General features: G+C 40.6%; 1 long non-coding RNA gene across 1 annotated transcript in view; it reads right to left on the reverse strand.

Annotated features, from left to right (window-relative positions):
• Positions 1–2,245, reverse strand: part of LOC107717854 (uncharacterized) — a 19,435-nt gene extending 17,190 nt beyond the window's left edge. The window contains exon 1 of the long non-coding RNA XR_001637349.1: positions 2,233–2,245. This is a non-coding gene — a long non-coding RNA (uncharacterized LOC107717854). The remainder of the gene's footprint in view (positions 1–2,232) is intronic.
• Between the last annotated feature and the right edge of the window lie 4,937 nt (positions 2,246–7,182).

Raw genomic sequence — 7,182 nt, forward strand, 5'->3', positions numbered from 1 at the left:
AACACTCAACATCTAACCACTCACAAGCTGTAGTAAGATACTGTGCAGATCTTAAATAAACAATGTCAAGATATGATACAGTTCATTATACTGTAAATTAAGTACATTTAATATGGTGTTCATTGTGTTTTATAAATAATCATACTCTTAAACTTATAACCACAAATACGTAAGTATTATGATGTATTATAATTGTTGTTATGATTATTCATGAGTTGATATAACATATTATAAGTTTTTTTATAATGCATTATGCATTCATTATAATGCCTTAAGAATACCCTTATAATGAATTATAAATACGGGCTTCATAGAAAGTGTTACCAAAATGGTTTTCCAGACACCAATATTTTAACAGTTCAGAAAAATCATACACACTGTCACATCTGATTCTCTTAGTATGCATGATTTTGTTTGTTTGTTGTCATTGATACATGATAGCATTAGTCTAGAATACAATCAACAAATCAATCAATCAATCAATCTTATTGTAATATCTGATTACTTAATTTTAGGGAATTAATTATTATTAATTCATTCAGGTTTTGAAAGGACTCGAATCTGAAAATTCGAAGTCAACCTGATTAGAACTGATTTCAAATTTTAATGGTTTACACCTTATCAACGGTCGTCCAGCGAGACGTTAATGTCCGTGTATCTTAACCATCTGACTATGTGTATTTTCCTTGGCCACAGGTCAATACAATTATGATAATTTGTAAGCTCCTAGCGAGGTAACGTGATCTTGGCAAGGTTTGACTTTAAACTTATACGACACCAGACAATGATTCTTTATAAATGAAACACGAATTTATTGGCTATTCTAGATTACATTAAAACTAAGCTAAAACACACATACATACACACACATACATACAGTTCGGAAGAATGAAAGTTACGGAGTTTGTATGAAGTTCCCAAAGTTCTAACTCGTTTCCACGAGTGGTTTTAAATTCAACCCGAGAGAATCACAAAGCAGAGATTTGTCTTACGTTTACTGCTTGATTATCAATTCAGCACCGATTTCAGCAGATAGGAGCTTTGTTTGTACTTGCGTTTTGCTGAAATCTGAGAAGCGGAGGGGTTTTCTCGTTGCTGACAACAGGCTTCCTGGATGGCTGCTTGAGGGAATCCCGGAGCTTTCGGATTGGTTGCTGAGATGACGTTTGGGTGATGTCCTTTTGGGGAAGCCTTCCGTGGTGATTGGAGGTTGCCTTGTGACGTAGGAGCTTCGAAAGTCGGTTGCCTTGAGCACGGAGAGTGATGTTTGGAGTTCTTCTGAGATTTCCTTTTGCTTGGCTTTAGACTTTGAAGTTCGGCAGTCGCGGAGTTTCAGCTGAAGTGTTTGAGTTTTGGAGTCTCGCTCGTGCAATGTTACGGCATGGGAGCGCTTGTAGCGCGGTCACCAAAATGAAAGCCAAAGGTCTTGAGAGAGAGAGAGCGAGCGAGCCTGAGAAAGCTTTGTGTCCCTTTTAAGCAGGCTCGATGTTGGTCCATCTCACAGGTCGTTGTTCCAATCAGATGGTGGCTGCGGGCTTAGCCACGCCCCATACTGTTCCTTATGATGCATGAATCACATGCTTCCAGTGAGGCGTATTCCTGCAAGTTTTAATAACTTCTTATAAAGTGTCGTACTACACACACTGTTCAAAATACCACATTTTCATTCATACCAAGGTTATTTAAATATCATGACCCTTTGATTTAATCACATTATCACTGCTCTTTAGGTCCGTTGTTTTGCAAGCCTGAGGGTGTGATTAAATTACTCGTCCTCTTCCTGTTGGATGTAGTAGTTCATTCATTGGCGGTCACAAGAAATCACGAGGTATCTATAAGTTGTAGTCCTGATACAAAAGATCTCTGTGTTATCTCTTGATTAGATTGGTTCGTCATCTCATGATGAGTTGTTTCTGTGGCATATCAGTGTCCGTTCATGACAGAAATCCCTACAGACACAACCGACTGTGTTTACGTGAATACCATCAACCATGTCTATGCTTTATTTTTTCATTCATGTTGCTTTATCGCTCCAACGTGTCAAAAATTAAACAGTCCTATTTACAAAAATTAAGCAGCAGCTATTTATAAATTGCTATTTTCTTCTGTCCTGTAATGCCATTCAGTGAGCAAAATCTGATAGTATAGTACATGCTTAAAGGGATAGTTCACCCAAACATGGAAATTCTGTAATTAATTACTCACCCTCATGTTGTTCCAATCTCCTAAGACTTTCATTCATCCTCCGAACACAAATGAAAATATTTTAAATGAAATCAGAGAGGTTTCTGTTCCTCCATTGACAGCAACTTTCACTTCGAAGGCCAGAAAGGTAGTGAAAACATTATGGAAATAGTCCATGTTACTCCAGTGGTTCAACTGTGTAGCAAATTAGCTCAAAAGGGAAATGTATATAAATAATTACAGTTAATTATGATTAATTACAATTATTTATATCAGCTGCCAGTAGTAACTGTAGCAGAATTAAATTGCAATCAACCAATCTGTTCGTCCAGCGAACATTCAGTGTAAGTTCATATCAACTCTAGGAAAGGATATTTCCATGGCCACAGAAATACAATGCATTAGAGCATGTAGTAAGGATCAAAATCAAAAAGGGACATTAATTTGCAAGGCAGAATCTGAATCTCATGTAATTTGTGCACAAGAGTTTTATTGACTAAACACTAACACAAACTAGTCTAACAAACAAACAAACAAACACCGGAGCCTGGTGCAGACTTAAGAGTTGCAGGAGCATTCTAGCTCACATCCTCATCTTCTCAGAATCTAACAGAAGATTGTGTGTTGATGCAAAATTACTAAATATTCTTAGAACACTAATATATTGCCTATCTACCAACATATAATATACACTCTCGTTTAGATCATCAGAAGACAAATTCATAGAGACCAAACATGGTATCGGTGGGGTTATATTAACTAGTGATCTATCATAACACTCCTCATCTTCTCAGAATCTAACAGAACCGCAGACTGACTGACTATGTGTTGGAGCCCACCGGGCACGCCCGCACCGGCTCAGGCTCTCCACGCAATCAGAGAGTTTTAGCAGAAGACTTAGCAGAAGAAAACAACATGGGCGGAACTGTGCATGAGCCTTTTAAGGTCTGAGAAGATGATACTGGCTGGCACACACAGTATTTGTTAAATATAACTAAAAAAATTGTGTGTCTGATTGGTCCAGACGCTACAACTGAAATTTTCTGAAGCACTGGGATTGCTTTTTATGCGCCAAAAAAACTAAAATATTGACTATTTTCAACATGTTCTTCACTTTGCTTCAATCTCCAACACGCATTCACAAGAGCTTCTTCTTCTCCCATCCACAAGAGCACCACGATACATGCATGTAGTGTTGATGCGAGAGCATGACTCTCACGATACAACCCATACGCTGCAGTACGCAGTAAGTGCTGTACTGTTTGCAAGTAGAGGAATGCTGTATTACATTATTACAGTATTATTACAGTAGTCTTCCTCTGCTTGCAAACAGTACAGAGCTTCCGGTACGGGTTGTATCGCACAACATGCATGCGTCGTGGTGCTCTTGTGGACTGGAGAAGAAGAAAAAGCTCTTGTAAATGCGTGTTGGAGATTGAAGCGGAAGTGAAGAAAATGTTGAATCGTTATTTTTGTTTTTTTGGTGCACAAAAAGCATTCCTGTCACTTCAGAAAATTACAGTTGAACTACTGGAGTAACATGGACTACTTCATGATGTTTTCGCAACATTTCTGGGCCTTCAGAATCTGAATCAGAAGGAGCTTTATTACCAAGTATGTTTACACACACAAGGAATTTGACTTGACTATCTCCCAAGGTTTTTTTCTCCATTTCTGTCACCGATGGAGTTTTGGTTCCTTGCCACTGTCGCCTTTGGCTTGCTTAGTTGGAGATGCTTGACTGATTGCACAGACACTATTGGAAGAGAACTGAACTGGATGATGACATCACTGAATCATCAATGAACTGACTTTAGCTGGAAAAACGACTCTGTTATTGTCTTCTTGCATCATCGACAAACTATTTTCCTGTTTAACAACTGTAAAGCTGCTTTGACACAACCAGTATTGTATGAAGCACTATACAAATAAAGGTGACTTGACTTGACTTGGTGACAGGAGCTTCCAGTGCAGAAGAAAGTACACACATAGTGCAAACATACATGATAGTGCAGACATACATAGAATAACAAAGATGAAACAACACTAATATAAGAAAAACAGGAAAATAAATACAGAAATAGAAATACAGAGAAAAATATATACAGAAATAGAAATATAGAGAAAAAAACATAATTGTTTAAGTGAATGTACAGATACGTTATTTTCAAGTGTACCGTTTATGTAGTTTAAAGTATACAATTTCCAGATGCTATGTATAAAAGTGTCAGTTATGATGGACAGTGTGTAGTTGTGAACTTTTTAATTGTTCAGGCTGAATATGGCCTGCGGGAAAAAACTGTTCTTGTGCCTGGCTGTTCTGGTGGTCAGTGCTCTGTAGCGCCGACCAGAAGGCAACAGTTCGAAGAGAGAGTGTGCTGGGTGTATGGTGTACAAAGTGATTTTCTTTGCCCTTTCCTCAATCTGGAGGTGTAAAGATCTTTGAGGTTGGGCAGGGGAACACCAATGATCCTCTCAGCAGTCCTGACTGTCCATTGTCATCTCTTGATGTCTGATTTGGTGGCTGAACCAAACCAGACAGTTATGGATAAACACAGTACAGACTCAATGATGGCCGAGTAGAAATGTTTCAGCAGCTCCTGTGGCAGGTTGAATTTCCTCAGTTGGCAAAGGAAGTACAACCTCTGCTGAGCCTTTTTAGCAATGGAGTCTATGTGAGTGTCCCACTTCAGGTCCTGTAAGAGGTCCTGTAAGATGGTGGTGCCCAGGAACCTGAATGACTCTACTGCAGCCACAGTGCTATCCATGATGGTGAGTTAGGGTGAGTACAGGGGCGTTTCTCCTAAAGTCCACTATCATCTCCACTGTTTTGAGCGTGTTGAGCTCCAGGTTGTTAAGACTGCACCAGACAGCCAGCTGTTTAACCTCCTGTCTGTAAGCAGATGGTAGTGTCATCTGCATATTTCAGGAGCTTGACAGAGGGGTCTTTTGCTTTGCATTCGTTTGTATACAGGGAGAAGAGCAGTGGGGAGAGGACGCACGTGGCAATTAATATTGCTATTTAAATATGACAGGCTCGTAACTCCTAAGACATGGGAAATACAGTTGCAAATGGACTTTGCTTTTTCATTTGAAATTTGGCAGTCACTGTGCGTTCGCGAAAGCGAAAATGCAAACGGTAATGCAGGATTTGCAATTGCATTTGGATTATGTCACAATTTATGCGTCCACATATGGAAAACGCAATTGAAAATACAATTTGCAAGTCCTTGCAAAATTGTCCGGAATATCGTTCCATAATAGTGCACTGCAGGCATTCACAGGAATTACACAGTAGAGATAAAATATAACACTAACATAAGAAAAAAACAGAAAATTCAATAATGCAATATAATACAAAAGTAGAAATATAGAGAAAAAACATATAGAATTGTTTTAATGAATGTACAGATATGTTATTTACAAGTGTACAGTTTATGTAGTTTACAAATGTACAATTTTCAGATGGTATGTATAAATGTGTCAGTTATAATGGACAATGTATAGTTATGCAAGTTTTAATTGTTCAGGCTGAATACAGCCTGCGGGAAAAAACTTCTTGTGCCTGGCTTTTCTGGTGGTTGGTGCTTTTCCTCACTCTGGACGTGTAAAGATCTTGGAAGTTAGGCAGGGGGGAACCAATAATCTTCTGAGTAGACCTGACTGTCCGTTATAGTCTCTTGATGTCTGATTTGGTGGCTGAACCAAACCAGACAGTTATGGATAAACACAGTACAGACTCAATGATGGCCGAGTAGAAATGTTTCAGCAGCTCCTGTGGCAGGTTGAATTTCCTCAGTTGGCAAAGGAAGTACAACCTCTGCTGAGCCTTTTTAGCAATGGAGTCTATGTGAGTGTCCCACTTCAGGTCCTGTAAGAGGTCCTGTAAGATGGTGGTGCCCAGGAACCTGAATGACTCTACTGCAGCCACAGTGCTATCCATGATGGTGAGTTAGGGTGAGTACAGGGGCGTTTCTCCTAAAGTCCACTATCATCTCCACTGTTTTGAGCGTGTTGAGCTCCAGGTTGTTAAGACTGCACCAGACAGCCAGCTGTTTAACCTCCTGTCTGTAAGCAGATGGTAGTGTCATCTGCATATTTCAGGAGCTTGACAGAGGGGTCTTTTGCTTTGCATTCGTTTGTATACAGGGAGAAGAGCAGTGGGGAGAGAACGCAACCCTGAGGGGTGCCAGTGCTGATCGTGAGAGTCCTGGATGTGATTTTCTCACTAGCAGCTGCCTGTCTGTCAGGAAGCTGGTGATCCACTGACAGATTGGGGTAGGCATGGAAAGCTGGGTCAGTTTGGCTGAGAGAAGGTCAGGCATGATGGTATTGAAGGCCGAAAAAGTCCACAAATAAGATCCTTGTGTAATTCCCAGGTCTATCAAGATGTTGCAGAATGTAATGCGGTCCCATATTGACTGCATCGTCAACAGACCTGTTTGCTCTGTACGCTAACTGAAGAGGATCCAGCAAGGGTCCAGTGATGTCCTTCTGGTAGGCCAGGACCAGTTTCTCAAATGACTTCATGACCACAGACGTGAGAGCGACAGGTCTGTAGTAGTTAAGTCCAGTGATTTTGTTTTTTTTGGGGGACCGGAATGATAGTGGAGCGTTTGAAGCAGCAGGGAACGTCACACTGCTCCAGTGATCTGTTGAAGATCTGTGTGAAGATGGGGGCCAGATGGTCAGTGTAGACTTTTAGACAGGCGGGTGAAACACCATCTGGACCTGAAGCTTTCTAAGTATTCTGCTTTCTGAAGACCCGGTTCAAATCCTCTACACAGACCTTAAGCGCAGGTTGAATGGTGGGGGAGGCAGGAAGGGGGTTGCAGGAGGGGTGTGAAGTGCAGATCAGAGTGGGTGTGGGGTGGTAGACTGGGCTTTTTGAATCGGCAGTAAAACACATTCAGATCGTCAGCCAGTTGTTGATTCTCCGCAAACTGTGGGGGTGGTGTCTTGTACATGGTGATGTTCCTCAGACCAGTCCATACTGAC

This window comes from Sinocyclocheilus rhinocerous, unplaced genomic scaffold, assembly GCF_001515625.1.
Source record: "Sinocyclocheilus rhinocerous isolate Xijiao unplaced genomic scaffold, SAMN03320098_v1.1 scaffold780, whole genome shotgun sequence".
NCBI classification, from domain to species: Eukaryota; Metazoa; Chordata; class Actinopteri; order Cypriniformes; family Cyprinidae; genus Sinocyclocheilus; species Sinocyclocheilus rhinocerous.